Source organism: Trachypithecus francoisi, unplaced genomic scaffold (assembly GCF_009764315.1).
Source record: "Trachypithecus francoisi isolate TF-2019V2 unplaced genomic scaffold, Tfra_2.0 Lachesis_group12, whole genome shotgun sequence".
Taxonomy (NCBI): Eukaryota; Metazoa; Chordata; class Mammalia; order Primates; family Cercopithecidae; genus Trachypithecus; species Trachypithecus francoisi.
The window spans coordinates 43,574,765-43,598,896 of record NW_022681457.1 but is presented as its reverse complement, the minus strand read 5'-3'; the positions used below and the strand labels follow the sequence as shown (position 1 = coordinate 43,598,896).

Sequence of the window (24,132 nt, the reverse complement as noted above, 5' to 3'; positions counted from 1 at the left end):
GGAAACAAAAAATGTTATGCTCTTTTGTGTTGAGACCACCTAATTTTCCTCAATTATCTTTACTTCTCAGTTATGTTATTTTGTTTCCGTGTGGTGGATGCTTTATTTCCCAGGATCTTCTTTTTGCCTTTGTACTGATTTGGGAAGATATTCGTTTGCATGAGATATTTTCACCTGGCCTGAAATCTGTGAAAGGGAAAAGGATGAAAAAGAGAAAATGACCTGGCCTCCAGCACTTTCTTCTTTCTTTCTTTTTTTATTTCTTTTTTTTCTTTTATTTTTCATATGAAACAGTTTCCTGCAAGGATCTTCTATATACAGTGGAAGATGCTTTTGATATGTAGATCAAGCAAAATGGTAAATACATAGCCCTCTCTTCTCAAATATTCTCTTATTCTACAATGTGCCTGTAGTGCCAATCTCTTTGATTTCCATGAGGCCTACCCTTGGGTTTGTATTGTAACTTGGTATCTTTCCATTGTCTCTTACCACAAAAATTCCTTTTAAGAAACTACATTCAGAATTCAATCCATCAGACTTTAGCTGCTCGTTCTCCTCCTCCTTATGGAAGATTTAGTGACTAAGTCTTTGCTTTGATTTTCTCTCAAACTTTGAGGGTTCTTGCTTTCTCTCCTAATTGCAACAATTTGGTGTCCCCTTTTGCCTGGGTGTAAATAAAAACAGAAACAATTGGTTAAAAGACATGGGGGCGCACCAGTGCACGTGCCTGACTAGCTGATGGATTGCAAGTTTGGGCTGTCAGGAAAGAGATCTTCCCACAGCATCACGCACTGGCAATTTCAAGATGGGCTGTATGCCCGGCACAGTGGTAAGTGCTCTACATGCATTAGAGTCCTCCTAGGAGGACCTATGAGGTAGGCCATGGTATTTTTTCCAGAGTTTCAGATTACAGAATTGGATCTAAAAGATTTTAAGAATCTTTCTCAAGGTCATTCAACTACTAAATCCTAGATCTGGTCTGTGCACCCAAGTTTTATTTATGTTTCAAGGCAAAAAAGGTAAACTTTACAAGAAACTTTACAAGTAGGAAAAACACTATTAAAATTCTTAAAATTTTTATATTAAAGAGAGATTCATTACACATAACACATATTTTAAAATGTGATTTTATTTTATCCAAATTGCATTCAAGTGTTAAATTTTGAAATGTTGCCAGGACTCAAATAATTTATAAAGATTATTTACATGGGTCATTTCTTAAAAGGTCCATATGATGATTTGGTGATCTTAATAAAAAAGTGGATCATCCCACAGAGCATTCATTCATAGTTACTGACATTATAACAATTTGGTTCAATCATTATAACCTCCATTATTAGAACGTACTGTTTAGGCTGTTATGGGAAAATTAAAAAAAAAAAAAATAGGAGAAATTTCTATTTTTTTTTCTGTTCCTCAGGGCTCACCTTCTAGTAGCATATATATGATAACACTACAAATATTATATGCAAAGCGTATTAGCAGATATGCACAAATTCTATTGTTAGACCATAGAAAAGTGAGACAATAATTCTGACTAGAGGAATACAGAATCCCTGAAAAGAAGGAATTTTGTTGGGCCTTGAAAAAAGGGTAGGATTTTAAAAGGTAGGTTTGAATGAAGATATATTGGTTACTTTCAGATCAAATAGAATTACTCTACTTAAGTATGTCTTTTGTCTCATTAAAAAACAAAACAGATACATTTCATGAAAAAGGTAGGTATGTGTGGCTTGAAATTAATTTTTAAATGATGGATATTCTTTCTTTAAATGCCAGAAATAAGATATTTTTCTTTCTCATTGTGTGAAATAAATAAGACTAAAAGCTGAAAAATTATAAAAGTCACTTGATTAAACGAGGCCAGCAATGCTTCCTAAAGGTTTCAACCCAGTGTGCACTTTCCCTGAGGCTAGCTGGAACTAGTACACAGTCACAATTGCTCCATCGTATGGGTGGCCAGTCAATGCGGTGCCAGCAATAAAATGTGTAATCAACTTTCACATGTTTTCAAACATTTCCAAATCACTTTGATCATGACTAATAAGAAAACCGCCATTTCAGTTATAATCCATAAATTATCAAGGGAAAGTTCAGTTCAATACTCTGTGTACTATTTCACATTTTTTGTTTTTAACATAGCATAAGGCAATCTAGAAATATATGGATCCTTAAAACACTAGTCAGTTTACCATTATGATATCATGGTTCAATGTCAATATTTTTTAATTGTCATTTCCCTTGCTTTTGAAAACACACTTACTTTGGACGACATTTCATCTAGGTTAAATGAAAAGCGATAACCTTTATGACAGCTTTCAAAACTGCTTTTAGCAGTTCAGCCTGTGGTAACATTGCCCTTCCTCAAGTAGCTGAATTTTTCTCAATATGAGAAAAAATAGTTATTATGGCAAAGAAGATACCAGGGTAAAATTTCTCTATGCCAAGTGCTTTTTTAGTTTGTAAAGCTGTTCCTAAATATGTATCAGTTCCATACCACAGGACACTGTTAACATGAGTAGTTAGAAAGTTACCAGGAAGCAGCATCCATCCAAGAAATCAGCATATAAGAGCTTGTTGAAAGCTGAAAATGATTTCGGGAGGGAAATTTCAGAAATGACAGCTTTTTAAATCTGATCAAAAACTCTTTTCTACACCAGGAGACGTTTAGTCTTCCATTGGCTCTAATAGGTATCTTAGAAATCTGCAGAGCTTTAGAAGGCTACAGAAGGCTGCTAAAGCAACATTTGAAAGCCCAATTCTAAGACAAGACATTGTGACACCACTGATAATGGATTAATATGAAGGAGGAATCAGTATGAAAGGCTATTGTCTGGGACATCATCTGAGACAAAAATCTTACATAACGATAGGTCGAAAAGCTATATCTTTTTAACTCATGCTGACATGATTTTTCCTTTTACACGCACTATTAAAATTCCCATTCCAAAGTAACAGTCTGTACACACACAAACATACCCATACACAATTGAAACCAGTAATATTGACATAGGCTTTGCTATTCAAAGTGTGATCTACAGACCGGCATCACCTGAGAGCTCATTAGAATTTCAGAATCTCAGGGCTGGGCATGGTGGCTCATGCCTGTAATCCCAGCACTTTGTGAGGCCAAGGTGGATGGATCACTTGAGGTCGGGAGTTTGAGACTAGCCTGGCCAACATAGTGAAACCCAGTTTCTACTAAAAATACAAAAATTAGTCGGGCGTGGTAGCGGACACCTGTAATCCCAGCTACTCAGGAGGCTGAGGCAGGAGAATCACTCAAAACCAGCAGGCGGAGGTTGCTGTGAGCTGAGATTGCACCACTGCACTCCAGTCTGGGCAACAGAGTGAAACTCCGTCTCAAAAAAAAAAAAAAAAAAGGAATTTCAGAATCTCAGAATCTCAAGGCCCATTCCAGACCTGCAGACTGAGTCTGCATTTTAACAAGATCCCTGGATGATTTCTGTGCACATTAAGTTTGAGAAGCACTGATTTAAAAACAAGCTTTAGAAGATGCATAGCTCTCTCATCCTTAAAACCTATGGATCTTAATTTAAAATCTGTATGAATCTCCTCATTATCTAAGGCAGTACAGTTTAGTGAGTGGTTAAGAGCAAGTACTTGCAAACATTTCCTGTCCAAATGGCCTGGAGCGCACTTCAAGGGCCAGTGTGGGCCTCTTCTCTGGTTCAGTTCTCCTAACCAGTGTGACTGTCTGGGGTGAGGAACAGGGGAGAGATGAAGGTTAGGCACATACTTGGGAGGCCCCTTCCCCTACGCAATGTTGCAGAGAGAGGAGAGATTAGGGCTGGTCCTAAGCTGGGGCCTCCATTTGCACTCTTGCCCAGGCCTTGCAAATGTTAACAGGTATGGCTTATTAAAAATCAATCTGTGAGGCCAGGTGTGATGGCTCAAGCCTGTAATCCCAGCACTTTGGAAAGCTGAGGCGGGTGGATCACTTTAGCTTATTAGTTTGAGACTAGCCTGGGCAATGTGGCAAAACCGGTCTCTACAAAAAGTACAAAAATTAGCCAGACATGGTGGCGTGCATCTGTAGTCCTAACTACAGTTTGAGGTGAGACAATCTCTTGAACCTGGGAGGTTAAGGCTGCAGTGACCTAAGATCATGCCATTGCACCCAGCCTGGGCAACAGAGCGAGACCCTGTCTCAAAATAAAGAAATATGTGGCTATACTGATGATTTTATGAAAGAGTCTTTTCAAATTTTTTGAAAAAAAATTTTTTTGTAATTCCTTCTCCCTCTCCTTACTGCCTCTGATTGGTGGGTTAGAGGGTGCTGGTCCAGATGCCATGTCCTTCCTTTTCACCTGTTTTCTCTTCCTCCATTCACACTACTGCCAGCATGGCACTGCTGGGAGCTCCGTTTCCTTAGAGACTCACATCTATACTCAAGCTTCTAGGCTTCGTGCCAGAGGAGTCTGACAATGACACAGAGGGCAGTGTACTTTCCTAGATATACAAGCACAGCTCCTACTGCCATCAGTGGGAGTTCTACAATCAGATTGAGAGCAGAGTACAGTCTAGAATTGGAAATTTGTCCTCCAGGTAAGTCAGCATAAGTGGCCTGGTTACAGAAGAGTCACACTCCACAATGAAACAGCAAATGCATTGAGAATTTAGAGAAGAGTCTCTCCAAGCTCTGGAAGGAGAAGCAGGTGAAAATAAGTTGAACTACAATCAGTCATCAAAGAATTTTGGAAATTATTTGAAAGAAAGTATATAGTAAGTGACCCATTTATTAAGAGATTTTCAAAATTAGCCATCTCACCTACTTGAAAGATTCTGGAAATAAACAAAAAGTCTCTGAACACCACACACTTTTCTTATACACTGTTTCTTTTTTCTGACCTGCTTAATTCTGTCCTTCCCCCAGGTCTCAGTTTAAATGAGAAGCCTTCCTAGATTAGTTTAGGTGTCTTCTTTTTTTTTGAGACAGAGTCTCGCTCTGTCGCCCAGGCTGGAGTGCAGTGGTTGGATCTCAGCTCACTGCAAGCTCCGCCTCCCAGGTTCACGCCATTCTCCTGCCTCAGCCTCCTGAGGAGCTGGGACTACAGGCGCCCGCCACCATGTCCGGCTATTTTTTTTGTATTTTTAGTAGAGACGGGGTTTCACCGTGTTAGCCAGAATGGTCTTGATCTCCTGACCTCGTGATTGGCCCACCTCAGCCTCCCAAAGTGCTGGGATTACAGGCGTGAGCCACCGCGCCCAGCCAGGTGTCCTCTTTTAAATGCTCTTAGAGCATCCTGCATTTTTTCTTCATAGCACCCATCTAATCTCATTAAATAGTTGAGTAATCATGTCTTTTATAATATGTTTGTCTCTTCAGGTAGATTATAAGCTTCATGAGGACAAGTACCATGTCTGTCTAATTATGTGACTGAAACACAGTAAGTACTTAATAAATACTTGTTCAATGAATGCACATTTAGTAGTCTAAATATATACTCCCATAGTCTTTGTTTTTAGAGATGAAGTCTTGCTACATTGCCCAGGCTGGAGTGCAGTGTGCTGTGCAGTCATAGCACACTACAGCATGGAGCTCCTAGGCTCTAAATGATCTTCCCGCCTCAGTCTCTCCAGTAGCTGGGACTACAGGTGTGTGCCTCTGTGCTGGCTAAAAGTCTTATACTAAAAGCACATCCACCTCAATTTACAGGAACTTAGTAGATCCTCACCCAGACCTATTTACATTACAGATGTAATTTAGGTGTATTTGTTTATCTATTTTCCCAAATTTCAACTTGTGTCTGTTGGAATTTGGGAAAATAGATAAACAAATCCACCTGAAACTAGAAAGAGAAGGCAGGGAGGAGAATAAGGTAGAGATAAAAAAGGCCAGCTTGACAGGCAGTTTCACAGAGCAAGAAGACAGAACACCACAGATAAAAACTAGAAGGACATAACAATGTGGTGCTAGTATTAGGAGCAAGATATTGAGGAGGGTATCTTTGTAACAAACTTGGGATTCTTACAGTTAGTGTTGATCGTTATCAATCTTAGTTGAAATAAGCAGGTGGGCCAGGCGCAGTAGCTCACGCCTGTAATCCCAGCACTTTGGGAGGCTGAGGTGGGCGGGTCACTGGAGGTCAGGAGTTCGAGACCACCCTGGCCAACATGGGGAAACCCAGTCTTTACTAAAAATACAAAAAAAAAAAAAAATTAGCCAGGCCTGGTGGCACACGCCTGTAATCCCAGCTACTCAGGAGGCTGAGGCAGGAAAATCTCTTGAACTCAGAGGCAGAGGTTGCAGTGAGCCGAGATCACACCACTGCACTCCAGCCTGAGTGACAGAGTGAGACTCTGTCTCAAAAAAATAAAAACAATACAAAAAAAAATCCCACCAAAAACAAAAAATCAAGCAAGTGAAATTATAATTATATTCCTATTCCATCTAAAACACTTTTGTATACTTTATCACATTTGATTTTCATAACATACACAAGGGGGCAAGCTGTAATAACCAGGAAAACTTGCTTTTTTTTTTTTTTTTGGAGACAGTTTTGCTCTGTCGCCAGTCTGGAGTGCAATGGAGCGAGCTCGGCTCACTGCTGCAACTTCCACCTCCCAGGTTCAAGCAATTCTCCTGCGTCAGCCTCCTGAGTAGCTGGGATTACAGGCGTGCGCCACCAGGCCCGACTAATTTTTGTATTTTTAGTACAGACAAGGTTTCACCATGTTGATCAGGTTGGTCTCGAACTCCTGACCTCGTGTGTGATCCACCCCCTCTTGACCTCCCAAAGTACTGGGATTACAGGCATGAACCACTGTTCCTGGTCAGAAAACTTGCTTATGTGAAATACCTCATTCCACAGTGAAGCTAATAAATTAGGTGCTACTACAGTTTCTCACTAAATATTATTAGGAGCATTTAGCTTTGATTTTTAAAGATAATTTTTAGAAAAGAGATTTGATAATGATTTCAAAAAGTTTAAAAATTCAACACTTTTTTTCAATATGATTCACTGAGAGAGTTAGACATTATATTTAAATCAAGTTATCTGAATCTTACAACAGAGGTGCATAAATCATATAGATCTTATAAATATTCAGTAGATGGAAATTTTATTATTTATAATGTTTTAAAAGTAGATGTGTCTTGGACATTAACTTATAATTTTACATTAATTATACCTCTGTATTTTGACAATGCTCTTTAGAGAATGCTGAATTAAAAAAAAATACATACACTCTCAAAATCATGCTTACTTTATTTCTTTTAATTTTTATGCTTACTTTATACTAGAAATGCAAAAAATATATTTTAATTTTTCAAATGGTGTTAGTATCCAGAATTATATCTTTTTTTCACGGAAATAAGGAATAATGACAACAAGGTAAAAAGTACAAAGTATGTCAGAGGTGATAAAGAGAAATTGTTGACAGACGAAAGACATTCCCAGTTAAGTTCTTTAGCCAATAGCTGTTATGTAGCACTATAAAACTGTCTTTATATAAGATGTTCATTTTATGGCTCCTTCTATAGAAGATCAAAAATTAAATATATTCAGGAACATAATTAGAGGATTAATGGACAAAGCCAATGTACAAAGGGAGAGATTTTCAGGAAGAAAAGTGTTAAAAGCAGTTTTTTAATGACTGTGGTTTTGAAAACAAACGTGAATTATAACAATTGTTCTCTTGTTGTGTGGGAAGGGTCACATTAAATAACTCCTGTCTGATTTTATCCCCAACAACATCCACCTAACCAGGGACAGATTTTGCTTCTTTGATTTGCCAATGTAGGGATTATTTAGCACACCCTTTCTTTTGTTAGAGTTATAAATTCGTGTTGGTCTCAACAGGTAATCAGAGGCAAAAATATCCAATTGCTTTTTTGTAATATTATAAAGAACCAAGTAGGTAATTTTGCATTTTGAATTCAGTGTGTGCACTATTAAATATAATAGATGTGGTCACTTTCTAACTCTTCCACTTTCCAGATCTCACCTACTGAACATTTTCTTTTGTTTTCAAGGACACAATGTATACCTTCTAAAAGCAGAGATGTACTTTCTGCCATAATTAGAGGAGAATTGTTCAAATCCTATCCCTAGCATTAGCTTCTGTTTAATAAGTTATTATAACGTGGTTGACCATAAGGCCAACGGTTAGTCACAGCTCTTGTGGGTTAGTCTGAGCCAGGAATGAGATTCCAGACTTCTGAGATTAACCATGCTGAGGCTTTCCAGGAGCTTCCAAACATTCTATGGTAACAAACAGTGAACTGATTCAACTCTAACCTGGTTGTCATATGTTTTATTCATGGGCCATCATAGGAGCCGCCAAACAGATTATCATGTTTACATCAGGCCTCCTTAGAGAGAGAAATTCTTTAATAGTTGAACTAGCAGGGTCAGTCAGTACAGAGATGCCTGTGGGCAACCCAATAATAAATAAATTAATTAATAAGAGAAGAAGAAATGAAATCAAACATTGAGAGTTTAATGATGTCCTTCAGCAGTTACCAATCAATATGTTTTTATCTCTGACTGAAAAGGTTGTATTAAGGTTTCATCATTTTAGCAGCATCCTCCTTGTATTTATTTATTTTCAGCAGGAGTGAGGAAATACAGAGGGGCATGGAAAAGTGCAGAGTCCACAGAAACCACTTCACTGAAGTTGACAAACCTTTACAAATGTCTGTTTATGGTACTGCATCTTTTGAACAATTTGGTCTCTTTCAGTAATCTGTGGACCACATGGAGTTGCTCTATTGTTTCTGTTGGAAATAAATGCACTTAAACAGATGTTGTGACATGAAGTAGCATTTCCTTTCCTTGAGAGTCTATTTAAAAATTGATGTAAAGGGACACATGACATTTTGGCAGGGTAGGAGCTTTACTAGATTGTGCTTGCTTATTTATTTATTTGATTGTTTAGGAAGGATTTTCCACAATTTTGCCTTAGTCTAGCTATTCAACTTTAGAGAAGGAACTTTATTTTCTGATTGGAAGAAGACACATGATCTAACAGTTGAGATCATTCACGAGAACACTTTTCTTTCAGATCAGTAGTTATGATGCAGCATGTGGAGAATTACATGGAACCACCCATAGTATCAGAGAGAATCCTAGAGGTTATTGACATAAACATCATTCTCTGAAGGTTCATAAAGGAATTTGTTACAGTCATAGTATCCTAGAAATGGAAGGTACGTTGAACATCTCCATGTAGAGGGTGACCTACATTGCTGTTAATATTGGAGGCTTCTAGATATAGTCTCTCTCTCAGAGATTTATGAATTATAACATCTAGAGGTTCTCATATAGAGATAATATAACATTTGCCTAACGTGCTTCTCAAAAGGAATATTAACTTCCATTTCCCAGATGTAGAGCCACAGAGGTATGAGACCCAATGTCAACTCTGACTATTCATTCCAGTGACAACATGTAATTGTATGATAAGTGACATTTAAAATTGGAGTTGGGATTAGTAATACCTTCATGAGAATTTATTGCCTATATTGCTTAATAAAGAAATGAAATGTGCCTGTAATCCCAGCACTTTGGGAGGCCGAGAAGGGCGGATCACGAGGTCAGGAGATCGAGACCATCCTGGCTAACACGGTGAAACCCCGTCTCTACTGAAAAATACAAAAAACTAGCCGGGCGAGGTGGCGGGCGCCTGTATTCCCAGCTACTCCGGAGGCTGAGGCAGGAGAATGGCGTAAACCCGGGAGGCAGAGCTTGCAGTGAGCTGAGATCCGGCCACTGCACTCCAGCCCGGCGAGAGCGAGACTCCGTCTCAAAAAAAAAAAAAAAAAAAAAAAAAAAAGAAATGAAATGTATCTCAGTTTAGATATTAGTTTATTTAAAGAGAATGGCCAAAAAGGAACAGATGTTTATATACATAGAAACCACATAAGATATCAATTTTTAAAGGAAAATGCAACTGATATCAGGACACTTCCTCTGTGATTTCCAAGTACTTATGCTCTTTGTATCATGTATATTTGCATGTTCTCTACCTGGAATGGTCTTCATAAACATGTTTACTTGGCAAACTCTACTAATTCTAAAGAATCAGTTTATCCATCTGTCTTTGAAGATTTTTTTGAAAATGCCATGCAGAGTTCATTATGAGTCACTTTCTTCTCTCTGCCATCACTGTGCCTTGATCAGCACTTGCTTATTGTCTGACCAACCTAGTATTTATTTTAATTATTTCTTTACATGTCTCCCTCTTCTGACTATGAGATCCACTTGGGGAGGGACAATGTCAGATTCATTGTTTATTGTATTCTTAGCCTCAAGTTCAGTACCTGGGCACAGCATAGTAGCTCAATAAATACATATAAAATAAATGAATATAACCAAAACACACACATATTAAGTCAGTTTCAGTCTAAAATTCTACCCAGATATATATAATATCCAAATAAGATTATTTTAAGCAAAGACACAGTATTTTCGGATATTCTAGGACTATAGAGGGACAGAAAGAAGAAAATAATATTGCAATGCTATATCATTTGTAGACTAAAATAAAAATAGTTTCTTAAATTGTCTCAATTATCTTTGCCCTCAGATAGCTTTTCAGATTTTGGAAACTTCAGTGTGTGTTCTTTGTGAATCACTCTCTGGTAAGCAAGGCAATCAAAGAAATTTCTTGAATCTGTGCCTGGGTAGGGAAACTCTTGAGAATTGAAAGAATTTGATTCACAAAAAGGTTTAGTACCATTCGTGGAATGCATATTCCAATCACTGCATGCTGTTTTTTTTTTTTTAAGGAAATGCCACTGATTGTTTCAGAAGGAAGCACATCAACACTATTATAGTGAAACTAAAGTAAAATTATGGGTTTCTCTACTTGAGCTTTTTAAAATTGCTTTTCTGAGGGGGTGTACACATGCACACAGATCTTAATATGCCCTTGAATTATGAGAATGTAGAAAAATATTCTTATTATAAATCTAGGATGTTGTTTACCTTACTATATTCTAGATATCTGAGATGTATGTAAAGATACAGAAAATACTCGTCTTTTCATCTTTTTGTTTGATCAATATTTCTTTTTTTTTTTTTTTTTTTTTTTTTTTTTTTTTTTTTTTTTTTGAGACGGAGTCTCGCTCTGTCGCCCAGGCTGGAGTACAGTGGCCGGATCTCAGCTCACTGCAAGCTCCGTCTCCCGGGTTCACGCCATTCTCCCGCCTCAGCCTCCGAGTAGCTGGGACTACAGGCCCCCGCCACCTCGCCCAGCTAGTTTTTTGTATTTTTTAGTAGAGACGGGGTTTCACAGTGTTAGCCAGGATGAGTCTCGATCTCCTGACCTCGTGATCCGCCCGCCTCGGCCTCCCAAAGTGCTGGGATTACAGGCTTGAGCCACCGCGCCCGGCCTTGATCAATATTTCTTTGAGAATTAGTTATAAGGCTTTGTGTTGGGCATGGAGGATACAAAGATTTTCCGGATCTGGATAATTTAGAAATAAAAGTTTATAAAGAAATAATATGTAGAAAGTATAAAAACAAAAAAGCAACTGACAGCTGAGATATTTTATAACCTGTAGCATACCAGAGGGCAGCAGGATATACAGTTTACCAACGATCTTTCTAGCTTTGTAAACACATGATAAACCTAAAGCAAAAATGGACATCCTTCCCCCTCAAAAGTATAAACCATACTAAACAGCCTTTATCCACCATATCTATTTACCATACTTGAAAAAAGTCTACAAATCATATGCAAGAAGTACTGTGAGAACAAGGAGCCAATTCTTAAAGGGCATATTCTCTTCCATTATCATGCTACTAAACATGACTTTAACGATTAGCATGGCCAGCAAATGCCTGCACCCTGCAAATGGGAGATTTAATAGCAAGACCAAATGGCCACAGTGGTCACCACCTGCTCATTCCCTCTTGTAATCAATCAGGCCTAACCTAACAAAATGACCAAATTACAATGATTGGTTAAGAAGAACTGGACCAGCACACTCTTACCAAATGACATGGAAGTAATTTTGCCACTGCAGGGGGCAAAGAAAACTTCCTCTTTGCACTCTGAAGGTTCGCTGAAAATCAGCTAACCTCAGGAAGATTAACAGGAGAAAAGGCATCCAAAATTTATTAAAACTAGCACAAACATTCCCAAGAGTCATACAAAATATGAACTCAAAGAAGGGCCAGCTGATAGAAACTTAACTACTCTATTCCTAGGGGAGAGATGTATGGATCTGGGAGGTGGAGGTGAGGGATGGAGCTGCGTAAGAACAAAGGTTGTCTTATGCAGACAAAGTCTGGTGCTACCCTCAGAAAAAGAGAAGAAAAGTCTATTTGGGTGTGGTGAAGACTCCTAGTCTCCTCTCTGCTTGTTAGTTGATCTTTACTGGTTATTTGATAAGAGGGTTTAAGACAATTGCATTTCTCTTGGAAAGAAGCTTTCTTGGTCAGATAAGGAAATTCCAGAGTCCCTCCCTGTGCTCCTTACAGTGGTAGGGAGAGTGGCAGGGGGAATGGTGGGGGTGGGAGGGAGGGGTCGGGGAACAAGATAAGGTTTAGATACCTTGATTCTAAGGCAGTTTGTAAGGCCTCTCAGCATGTCAAAGTGGCAGTCTCTGGGGCATGGCTTTCTGAACCTCAACACCACCATTACTTGAAAAACGTTTAAGCTGTGCGGAAGATAGGCACACACAAAAAAAATAGTTAAAGAGAATGAATGAGGCTGGGCGTGGTAGCTCACGCCTGTAATCCCTGCACTTTGGGAGGCCGAGGTGGGTGGATAAGGAGGTCAGGAGTTCAAGACCAGCCTGGCCAAATGGTGAAACCCCGTCTCTACTAAAAATACAAAAAAATTAGCCGAGTGCTGTGGTAGGTGCCTGTAATCCCAGCTACTCGGGAGGCTGAGGCAGGAGAATCACTTGAACCTGGGAGGCAGAGATTGCAGTGAGCCAAAATGGGACCACTGCACTCTAGCCTGGGTGACAGAGTGAGACTCTGTCTAAAAAAAAAAAAAAAAAGAACGTGGCTGGATATCATGGCTCACGCCTGTAATCCCAGCACTTTGGGAGGCCAAGGCAGGTGGATCACTGGAGGTCAGGAGTTTGAGACCAGCCTGCCCAACATGGTGCCCATTAACCATCCCCACCTTTATTTTCCTATAAGCATTGATAATCTAAAATTGTTACACTAATACAATGTCCTGAGCAACCAGAAACGTGTAATGATTAAAAAGTAAGATGCATAAGGTTTGAATCAAGGAATCTGGAATATTGCTTTGGCTGTAATGTTACTAACAAATTGGACTTAACTTCTTTCTGCCTTCATTTTCTCATTGCTACAAAGGTGATAGTATCACTTGTTAATTTCCTTAGGGGCATAATAAAGATTAATAAAAATGCTTATGGAAATACTTTAAAACACCTAAGATGTTTAAATTTGAACATTTTCTTTCCTAAATCTTTATAGCAATAAAGAAGGTAAAAGAGGAGATGTAAAAAGTCTTAGCATAGAATTAAACATAGTATTAATAGTTAAAATAATGAAAAGAAAAATTTGTTAATAAAAGGAAAGGAAAGTCCTTCTGACTGGGCAACTTTCAACCCTTGATGATTTGCTAAGAATTTCAGAAACCCTTCCCAAAGTCCACTTCACCCTGAACTCTCCTCTAACAGTTAAATATTTTCTATGTTTCTTAGTAGATTGTATGCCTTGCAAGACCAAACTATGCTTTATCTGTCATATAATTGCACACTGTTTGACCTAAAGTAGGTACTTAAAACATATTTTTGATCAAATTCATTAATGTTTATCACAATTTAGAGAAATAGAATATGATATCTCTATCTGAATATTAACAATCTCTAATTTGGTCTTCGCCAGGTTCTGTTTTCTTTTAAATTTTTTTGTTTGATCTTTTTCAAAGGTCCCCTTTGAAAAAGGAAAACCACTAAAACCTAGAAAAGGAAGCTTTTAAGAACTACTAAAAGTTCTATAAATTTTCACCATAGGATGCCTTTCTACTGTGTCACAGGAAGACTGGTTTGGAGATTGAATGTGGATGTGGCTCTGTGCAAATCATCTATTTACTTTTGGAGGTGTTAGGTCAGTTGGTGAGAGGACAGCACTAATAAGGGTAAGGTTGCCGGTTTTATTAGCTTTATACAGAGAAAATCTGCCTCAGAGTCACAGATTGTGCCTCCAGACTCCGTGAGTTGTCTTGGGTCACAAAGAGAGTGCAGATTACTCAGTACAACCTATTAACAGTTTGGAAAACAAGCAACTGATGGCAGATCTAATATACAAAAGACAGCACATTATTACTTTTTAGAGTGCTAAAACAAATTGAACCCATCAAACCACTGTAAACTTAAGGAGTGTACTTTCGTCATCTGTCCCCTTAGACCTTTGGGTCTATTTTCCACAGCTTTAAATGGGCATATTTAGAAAAGGAAAGTTTAAAGCCTAATTTTTAGAATACACCCAGTTTATTACTGGAACCTCTGCTTGAAGGGAAGAAAACATGGCCATGTGGTATTGGTGATAGATTGTCAAAAGGGCAAAAATCAATATGAAAATCATTAGTAGTGATCATATTTGGCATTTCGGGGGGGGGAGTGGTGATAGATTCCGAAAATATTTGTATATTGAAATAATGGTTTTCTTTGCAAAATGTGCTTTTGCACACACAAACATTTCATTATCTATGAAACTCTGTTTTTTCAATAAACATTGAATCACAGCTCGCTACTTAATGCCAAAAAATAGAATAATTTAGAAATATTTTTGATAATACATTAGACTATGTTAAATTCAGTTACAGGGCATTTGATGAGAATGTGGTATACCAGTTGGATGCAATGAAAGAAAATGTGATAAAGAAGATAATGGTGACATGTTAACAGCCATCTATGAGCCATTAAGCAATCACGAAATGATACTTATTAAGTGTCTTTGCACAATATGACAATGTTCTAGTGTCATCAATGTTACGCATCCTATAGTCAATCCATTTTTTAAATGAGTATGTTCTCTAGGAAGGCTGTTAGAAGCAACTGATTATTTTGACTAGGTTTTCAGATAAGAACTGGAGGGAAAACTCAGACAGGAAAGAAGTCTTATACTAAACTTTCTTTCAGAATAATTCCCCTCTGGGTTTATCCTTTCATTCCCATTGGCATGCCCTTTGGGGGACAGGCGCAACAAATATCCATTACTGCTTCCTCAAAAATATAACTAGGGCCAGGCATGGTGGCTCACACCTGTAATCCCCAGTGCTCTGGAAAGCCAAGGCAGGTGGATCACTTGAGGTGAGGATTTTGAGACCAGTTTGGCCAACATGGTGAAACCCTGTCTCTACTAAAAATACAAAAAATCAGCCACCATGATGGTGCATGCCTGTAATCCCACTTACTTGAGAAGCTGAGACAGAAGAATCACTTGAACCCAGGAGGCGGAGGTTGCAGTGAGCCGAGATTGTGCCATTGCACTCCAGCCTGGATGACAGGGCATGACTGTGTCTCAAAAAAACAAAAACAAAAAAAAAGGCCTGGCACGGTGGCTCACCCCTGTAAACCCAGCACTTTGGGAGGCCGAGGCGGGCGGATCACCTGAGGTCAGGATTTCGAGACCAGCTTTGTCAACATAATGAAACCACATCTCTACTAAAAATACAAAATTTAGCCGGGCATGTTGTCGGGCACCTGTAATCCCAGCTACTTGGGAGACTGAGGCAGGAGAATCACTTGAACCCAGGAGGCAGAGGTTGCTGAACTGAGATTGTGCCATCACACTCCAGCCTAGGGGACAAGAGTGAGACTTCATCTCAAAAAAGAAATAGTAACTAGCAGGCATTCAATAGAGCTACTTTCATATTAACAGTGGGAATTAAAAATAGACAATATAACTCAGAAATAGAAAGTCAAATACTGCATATTCTCACTTGTAAGAGGGAGTTAAATAATATGTACACATGGACACAGAGAATGGAATAATGGACAGTGGAGACTCAGAAGTGGGGAAGGTGGGAGGGGAATGAGGGATAAGAAATTACCTATTGGGTACAATGTATACTATTTGGGTGATGGGCATACCTAAAGCCCAGATTTCATCACTGTGTAATATATCTGTGTAACAAAAGTACACTTATTCCCCTAAGTCTACAAAAATAAAACCATTTTTTAAATAGAAGACAATGTGGCCCTGTGTGGTGGCTCACACCTGTAATCCCAACACTTTGGGAGGCCGAGGCAGGTGGATCACCTGAGGTCAGGAGTTCAAGACCAGCCCGGGCAACATGGTGAAACCCAGTCTCTACTAAAAATACAAAATTAGCTGAGCACAGTGGTGCGTGCCTGTAATCCCAGCTACATGGGAGGCTGAGGCAGGAGAATCACTTGAGCCCGGGAGGCAGAGGTTGCAGTGAGCCAAGATTGTGCCACTGCACTCCAGCTTGAGCAACAGAGCAAGACTACATCCCCCACCCAACCAAAAAAAAAAGAAAGCTAATGTTTATGTATACAAATAAACAATAAGACATGACTAGATACCAATGAATGGACTACATAATATATAGTAAAACTATATGGCAGTGAACCAACCAACAATATTCCTCCAGGGGCCCATAAGCCTTTTGACTTGCCATCCTTTTTATCTTTATGCTTTATAAGTAATTTACATGTCCTTATAACAGTAAAATAAGAACAAAAAAGTTCTATGATTGAAAATAATATGTGGTAATAGGATTATAAACGATGTAATAGTTATAGGCTTTATGTCATTTTTAAAAATAAATTTCATTTTTTGATGTATCCTGTAGTTTCTGGTTATACTCACAAAACAGCTTTGCCCACTTACCAAAGAAAGGTACGCAAATAGGCCGGGCGCGGTGGCCCAAGCCTGTAATCCCAGCACTTTGGGAGGCCGAGACGGGCGGATCACGAGGTCAGGAGATGGAGACCATCCTGGCTAACACGGTGAAACCCCGTCTCTACTAAAAAAATACAAAAAAAAAACTAGCTGGGCGAGGTGGCGGGCGCCTGTAGTCCCAGCTACTCGGGAGGCTGAGGCGGGAGAATGGCGTGAACCCGGGAGGCGGAGCTTGCAGTGAGCTGAGATCTGGCCACTGCACTCCAGCCTGGGCGACAGCGTGAGACTCCGTCTCAAAAAAAAAAAAAAAGAAAAGAAAAGAAAGGTACACAAATAGAAAAATGACATCAGGGTTTCTTAAGACTGCATGCAGAATGTTAACGGGGTATTTTCCATAGTAATACTTCTAAAAACTACATATACACGCACACACACATCCCTCTTGTAATTGACTCTGTTTCTCCTGGCAGGAGAAGTGAGAGCTGTGGGCCAAGGGGCTCAGTGGGAAGGGAGCAGAAGTGCTACTTCTCTTAGGATATTTTAACCATGAGAGAATGCCTTCATGAATACATGCAATGTGTCTTAGTTTGTTTGGGCTGCTATAACAAAATATCTTAGACTGGATAATTTATAAACAACAGAAATTCCTTTCTCACAGTTCTGGAGGCTGCAAAGTCCAAGATCAAATTGCTATCAGATTTGGTGTGGGTGAGGGCTCACTTTCTGCTTCATGATGGCACTATTTATTTGTCCACACAAGGCCAAAGGGATGAGCAAACAAACGCCCTCAGACCTCTTTTATAAGGGCACTAATCCCATTCATGAGGTCTCCCCTTTTATAACTTAATTGACTCCTCAAAGCCCCACCTCTTAATTGATCACATTAAGGATGAGGTTTTAGTGTATGAGTTTTGGAAGTACACAAACATTTAGACCATCGCACCAAGCTATGAAATCAAACTTGTTCTATTACTGGCTCATATTGGAGCCCTGAATTGTCATCTTTCCCTGATATAAATTGCATGGCTTTCTGATTTTTTTTTTTTTTTTTTTTGAGACAGGGTCTCACTCCATCACCCAGGCTGACATGGAGTGGCACAATCATGGCTCACAATAGCCTCGACCTCCCAGGCTCAGGTGATCCTCCCACCTCAGCCTTCTGAGTAGCTGGAACCACAGGCATGTGCCACCACACTCAACTAATTTTTGTATTTTTTGTAGAGACAGGGTTTTGCCATGTTGCCCAGGCTGTTCTCAAACTCCTGGGCTCAAGCAATCCACCCGTCTCAGTCTCCCAAAGTGCTTGTATTATTGGCATAAGCCATCATGCCTGACCCTGAATATTTTAAAAATCATATAGGCTAAGTGACAGAATATCTCAGGATGCTGCTTTTTAGTACCTGTTGCTGAAGAAAATTCACAGGTTAAGATACCTAGAGTTTTCTTGGGAAAATGTGGTAGATAGGAGAGTGAAAATGACATTAGCCAACTTTGACTGAAAGTCACACATCTGGCACATAGTGTCTAATCCTAACGACAATGTTTAGAAGTGTGATTGTGACCCTTATAAAGGCAAGATTCAGGAAGATTAAATAACTTCCCAGACCACAGAGCTAGTTAGTGGTGGGCAAAAATTTGAATCTTGGTCTATCCATAATTCAGAATCTGAGCCAATCACATCTAGGTTTGAATTCTACTTCTATCACTCACGACCTATATGAACTTGGGCAGACTTCTTAACTTCAGTGAGGTAGGTCTTCATTCGGCATCTTTGACATGGAGAGGTTGCCTACTACCCAGGACTGTTGAGAGGTGAGAGGTTAGATATTTAAGACAGGGTATGTTAAAGTGCTGAGCACAAGAACCTGCCTGGGATAAACAGCTACTCAGTGAAGTCCATAAGGTAGTTATTGCAGGAGACATCCTCTCCATAAGACTCTCTCCTCGCACAAAGTATTAGAGATCTAGTGGGAGACAGAAGACAATAACGTATCATGGGAATGTGTTTAGACATTTACTCCAATATACAAAAGAGGTAAAAAGGGTATACTCTGTCTGAAGGAGTGTGGGTACATATGAGAAGGACACAGATTCACCCATTCAGCCTTTCCCAAATGCCTCTTGCAGTCCTGAACCTTTGAACCCTGGGGCTCTGAAAACAGTCATTAGGCAAGATGATCTCTGGGGGACTTTCAAATATAATGTCCTCCTGGTTTCTACTGTAGATGGCACAAATATCTGCAGTAAAAGCACACACACACATAATAGCCATACAGTATATGTCCATTTGGGCAGCGAGAGATCACAGCTGATGGTTTCATGGAAGAGGGAAAAAGATGATCAAGGATGGTTTCACAAAGAAGATAGCTTCTCATAGGAATGGGTAGAATTTCAAGAGGCTGAGATCACCCTTGAGGAGATAGGAGAGAAATGAAATTCATGTTAAGTGGAAATGTTTCAGGAAGAAAGGTAAAACATGTAAAAGCAAAAAAGAAAGAAAAGAAATGAGTCTGAAGTACCTTGGAGAACTGTCAGTAACTTGACTTAACTGGAACTTTGAGGATGTGTGTAGAAAGTAGGAGAGATGGAACAGGAAACTGGAGCCTGTAAAAGACTGTTTTTAGAATGTATGTTTTGGAGTCTGACATATGTGGGTTTGAATTCCTATTCCCACACTCACTAGTTGTGTGAACAGGGGCAATTGACTTAACCTTTATGAGCTTTAGTGTGTTTTCTGGAAAATGGAGGTGTTAGTAGTAATATAAAAAATACAGAATGAGGCCGGGCACAGTGGCTCACACCTGTAATCCCAGCACTCTGAGAGGCCAACGCGAGCGGATCACGAGGTCAGGAGATCAAGATCATCCTGGCTAACTCGGTGAAAATCTGTCTCTACTAAAAATACAAAAAAAAAAAAAAAAAAATTAGCTGAGCATGGTGGTGGGAGCCTGTAGTCCTGGCCACTTGGGAGGTTGAGGCAGGAGAATGGCTTGAACCCGGGAGGTGGAGGTTGCAGTGAGCTGAGATCACGCCACTGCACTCCAGCCTGGGTGACAGAGTGAGACTCCCATCTCAAACAAAACAAAGCAAAACCAGAATGAGCAGAGTAACATTTATTGAGCAATTTTGCAGGTGAGGAGACTGAGGCAAGAGACATTAACAGACAGACCTGTCCAACAAATCACTTGTCATAGCATTGGCAAGACAGGGACTGAAATCTAGGCATTCTGGTTTCAGAAATCCATTATAATGAAATTCAGCCATCTACTTCATAGACTTAGACTACAGTGAGAGTTAAAAACTGAGCTAACACCTGCAATATGCCTAACCTAGTGTTAGGTACAGAGGAAGGACTCAATTGAATAAATATTAACATAAAAAAGGCAGAGGATGATAAGGCAAAGGAAGAGTTTGAAGCCAAAGCAGGAAGGCTCTTGAATACTTAGGAGTAGTTTTGACATTTTTCAGTTGACAGCTCACAATTATATGCAGGATTGCAACAAATTTGTAGTGTGATAAGAGGCTTAATTTAGAAAGATTCATCTTTTAGGAGGCATGGGCTTAAAAAGAGAGAGAATGAGTGGAGACCAATTAGACCTTCAGTGTAACAGTCATTAAATGGGCTTGAATAAGGGAGGTGGCAATGGAAAGGCTGAAGCATAGATGTAAAAGCTGTTGTAAAGACTGACATGGAAGGTGGAACAAACAAAAGATGACTCAAGGTTTCGAGGCTGGGTGACTGAGAGAACACTGCTGATGTCATTAATGGAAACAAAGGCATCAAGAAAGAAGCTGAGGCTGGGCGCAGTGGCTCACGCCTGTCATCCCAACATATTGGGAGGCTGAGGTGGGTGGATTACCTGAGGTCAGAAGTTCGAGACCAGCCTGGCCAATATGATGAAATCCCATCTCTACTAAAAATACAAAAATTAGCTGGGCGTGGTGGCATGCACCTGTAGTCCCAGCTACTTGGGAGGCTGAGGCAGGAGAATTGCTTGAACCTGGGAGGTGGAGGTTGCAGTGAGCCCAGATCACACCACTTTCCACTGTACCCCAGCCTGGGTGACAGAATGAGACTCTGTCTGAATAAAAAAGAAAGAAAGAAAGAAGCTGAACCTTGTGGGGGGGTGGGGGTGGGAATTGCAGATTGCATTGTTTTACAGGTAGAGTTTGAGATGATGACAAGTCATTTAGGTGGAGATATTCAGCAGGGAATCATCTTTTCAGGATCTGAGCTCTACATAACAAATATGTATATAGCAACAGTATCTAAATTTTTTTTCTCAGAACATCCCTATTGATTAAATATTTCAAGCATACACACATGTATTTACAAATTCTTTTCACGTGCTTCTGTACATTAAAAAAGATGCACATAGAAAATAATGAATAGAAATAGAAATTCTATGTTTTTTTCCATATGCACCAATGGATGTTTTTGATTACCCTCTGGTAGATATGTACCCCATTGTGGATATTGCTGCTATGTCTTAGGTCCCTTTCCAGTGTTGGGGAACAGCCTAAACACATTTCACTGAAGAAAATGATCTATTGTTTCTTCCATGAATGAAATTCTCACCTTTTCAGGATCTCTTGATGGTATACACAGGAGAAAAAGGACTGAAGATGTAATTGTCCTGCAAAACTCTCGCTTGTATGCACTAAGGTCTCTGTGTAAGAATGTTCAATGTAACATTGTTGATAAAGGTGAAAAAAAACCCTAAAGGTTTATCAGAAAGGGAAAGATACAGAAATTATGGTACATCATTCTGTGGAATACAGAATTAAGATAAACCTATGTGTACTGAGTAATCGAGGAGGAATCTCCGAAATACATTAGGTAAAAAAAATAAGTTGCAAGAGACAACATCTTGATGAAAAATACCCTACTGCTTATAAAGTATTTTGAATATATATGTATATACATATACTTGACATTGTATCTGAATAAGCCTCTAGATTAACTACCAATTTACAGGAGTTACAGAGACCAGAGGAATATGCTAGATAACACCAAGGGAATGCAATTAATAAAATCTAGACTGTGGGATCTATTCAGGACAAATGATCAAATGATTCACTTTAATTAACAAATTACAATGATAAAAAAATGAGAAACAGCTGGAAGCGGAATATGATTTAAAGAGACTTAAAACATTCAAAACTGGCAAAACTAAACCATATTATTCAAGGATGTCCATTAATTAATAAATCACCCCCTCACTCTGGGGAGAGGGAGAGGGCTTTGATTGGAAGAGGGCATCTGGAAGCTTGTAGGGTGCCCTGTGATGTCAATAGTATACATGGTAAATTCATTAAGTTGCATATTTGTGTCATATAGTTTCTGAATTTGTGCTGCATTAACAATAAAAAGTTGACATTTTTAAAAAGAAAAGAAAGTTGTTACTATGACCTTATTTGAGAAACCAAATAACACTAACATTACATGGTTTGTATATTTTTAAACTAAAAAATAAAAGGTCTGGAAGCATCAACAAATATCTAATGACATTAGTTATATATGAAATGTAGGCACAAATGGGTTTTTATTTCTATTTGGGATTCTTCTGTATTGTTTATTCTCTTTACATTAATTGTTCATGTGTTATTTATATAATTAAATATATCATTAAAAGTGAAAAAATAGAAACAATACATAGGGTGATTTGGTGGAATGAAAGTTCTAGGTCTATGTTAAAGTAAAAATCCCACTTACTGACAAAGCTGAAAATTAACTTACATTTATAAGGATGTTGTATTCAGAGATATAGAATTAAACATTTTCATTTGGGAAACCATAGAAATGTAGTTTATTTGGAGAACAATTGAAACAAATTAGCTTTTAAGTTAATTTTCTCTGAAATTGCTAAATAGTCTTGCTGGTTTTTTATTGGATTCTCAAATAGCAAAGATCATTTGTAATATTTGATATGGATTATTGGGTCTAGATTCTAAGGTAGTATAACAAAATGGGCATTAGCTATGTAGAGAAAAGTTATTAACTACTGAGATGAAAATCTCAGCTGGGCCGGGGTGTAGTGCCTCACACTTGTAATCCCAACACTTTGGGAAGGCCGAGGTGTGAGGCTCACTTGAGGCCAGGATAACATGGTGAGACCCCTGTCTCTACAAAATAATAATAATAATAATAATAATAATAATAATAATAATAAATAGCTGCGTGCAGTGGCATGTGTCTCTATTCCTAGCTATGCAGAAGGATTGCTTGAACCCAGGAGTTGGAGGTTACAATGAACTATGATTGTACCACTTGCACATAGGCCTAAGTGATAGAGCAAGACCCTATCTCTAAAAACAAACAAACGAACAAAATCTCCTGGTTGACAGGAGGATTGTTATTCTAACTTATACCAAAATATAATGAACTGATGCCATATACGTATAATGAACCTCCTCTAGGTCTAAAGGATGATTGAGTTCAAGAATGGTGAAATCTTACAATTACTGAGAAAAATAGTATTGTTTTGGCATTCTTTATTCTCCACATTTGTTACAGGTCCTTTTTTCAAGAATAACATTTTAATTTGGTTGCTTTGTGTACGTTCACAGAAAATTTTGCTTACTGAAAGACCATTATAAGCAAGTGCCATTGTTTTATTACACTTCTCAACCAGTGAAGTATTTGATCTGTGAGTAAGAATTTCTTGGTTTGTTAGCAAGACTCTGTCCCAATCTACTTTTAGAAACTCTTTTCAACATATTCTTGGTTTGATACTTAAATGCTATTAGAGATGATAGGAATCATACATTTTGATTTTTTTTCTAATTCTTGTAACTAGTAGAAAATGTAAACTGAAATGAAGAAAGAAAAAACCCAGTGTGCATCTTTCCTTTTCTACGACCAACAATTTCCAAGCTATTTTGCAAATATAGGACAGCTGCTTTATTGAGCTAAAAAAACACTACAAAATGTAATGATAGCACTTTGGACTCTATTCTGATCTCCCTTAAACTCCACACAGCTTGGATTTTTCTGTAATTTTAATGAAAATGTGGCATGGCACATCTCTCTCATTTAAATGATGCACTGTCAGTGTTTTCCTTCTTTGCAACTGAAGCACTTCTTGGGAACCATGCCAGGTACAGGAGCGGAGGGCGAAAACTGCAAATGGAGGTGGGGGCAGGGAAAGAAACGGGACTAAACAAATATACTCTCCACAAGGCCAATTTTAAAAAGACCTGCAAATATCTGGGAGATGGGGTACAAAAGTTCAAGTAGGATTAAGGTAGCACTAGCAAGCCTAAATGTTACTGAATAGGTCTTTAAGTAAAAAATCTTAAA

General features: G+C 38.8%; 1 pseudogene; it reads left to right on the top strand.

Annotated features, from left to right (window-relative positions):
* Nucleotides 1–4,448: 4,448 nt before the first annotated feature.
* Nucleotides 4,449–24,132, top strand: part of LOC117093513 — an 87,878-nt pseudogene continuing 68,194 nt past the window's right edge.